This window comes from Pteropus alecto, unplaced genomic scaffold, assembly GCF_000325575.1.
Source record: "Pteropus alecto unplaced genomic scaffold, ASM32557v1 scaffold246, whole genome shotgun sequence".
NCBI lineage: Eukaryota > Metazoa > Chordata > Mammalia > Chiroptera > Pteropodidae > Pteropus > Pteropus alecto.
The window spans coordinates 33171-34597 of NW_006437742.1; the positions used below are offsets into that span (position 1 = coordinate 33171).

The following is a 1427-nucleotide window of genomic DNA, read 5'->3' on the forward strand; positions in this document are numbered from 1 at the left end:
GGGAAATCCAAGTAGATGTGTTCCCTCTTTGTAAGGAGATGGGGCACAGAGAGTGAGTTCTAGCCCCAAAACAAATGGACTAACAAGTAATAAACATAGTGCTACATCCTTCTCATGAAACCTGCCTTCCCTTAAAAAGAAACTATATCCTCGACCCACAGATATTTTTCAAGGCAGCAGTGGCTCACATTGTTTCTTGCAGCAGAGAGTCCCAGGCTCCTCCTGGAGCCTCTATCCTCTATCTACCACCAGCAGTAGTGGGCCAGGGCACAGGTGGCCTTAGCCATCCTGTGCATGTCGGGCTTCTTCTTGATCACAGTGCTCTGTTTGTGAAAAGCCTGCATCAGCTCATGTGACAGCTTCTCTAGCATCAGCATCCTCCGGTGCTGCTTCTCTCTGCACTCAGTGATCATCCACTTCATGGCCAGGAAGTGGCGATGCCGGTCAGCTAGCAGCACAGGGACCTGGTAGAAATGGCCACCCTTGAGGATGGGTACCAGCCCAATCACAGGCTCACAGTTTTTCAGTGCTTGGTGGAAGATGGTGTAGAGGTTGCGTTTAATGGCTTCCCATTCCTCTGCAGAAGCAGCATGGTATTTCTCACACTGCTTCTTTTTCACAGCTTCCAGAGTCTGTGTCATGAGGGATCTGGCCAGTACTTTGTTTCCTCTATTCATCATCATGTTCGTTACTTTACTAATCAATGGCTCTTCAAACACAGAGCTTGTTTTCATTGCTGGGGCAGCTTTAATAAGCTGAGTCTTCCTGAGCTTCCGATCAAACTTCTCAGTTAGATCGGACAAGGGCTTGCAGTAATATACCTTGTCAATCTGGGGATCCCTGTATTCAGGGCCATAGTGGATCCACCTCACCTGGGTTAATCTTGGAAGCTGAAGGACAGCATTCTACAGGCCCAGTGGTAGGCTTGGCCACCCTCGCTCAGCTTTCACCATGGGGGTAGCCATTTGGGATTTCCACGAGGCTTGTCTCAGAGGTTTCTTAAACTATACTCATTTTTTTAAATTTTTTTCTTTTTGTTGTTCCAATTGGGTGTATTCTGCTACGTTGTCTTCCAGTTCACTTAATCAGTGCTGATTTGATCTTCTGCTTATGCAATCTACTGTTGAATCCTTCTAGGGTATTCTTAACATCGGTTATCATATTTCTGTCTTTCTTTTTTATGGTTCCTATGTCCTTTTTTATGCTTACTATCTCTCTGTTAGGTTCTCATTGTGCTCATCCATTCTCCTTCTAAGTTCGTTGAGCATCCTTATAACCATTATTTTGAACTCTGTCTCTGGTAGGTTGCTTGCCTCCATTTCATTTAGCTTATTTTCTGTTGTTTCATTTGTGGTAAGTTTCTTTGTTTTCTCATTTTAGTAGACTCTCTGTGTTCATTTCTATGTGTTAGAAATACTTGTTTAGTC

At 44.4% G+C, this 1427-nt stretch overlaps 1 pseudogene; it reads right to left on the bottom strand.

Annotated features, from left to right (window-relative positions):
* Positions 1 to 242: 242 nt before the first annotated feature.
* Positions 243 to 965, bottom strand: LOC102891540 (annotated as a pseudogene).
* Between the last annotated feature and the right edge of the window lie 462 nt (positions 966 to 1427).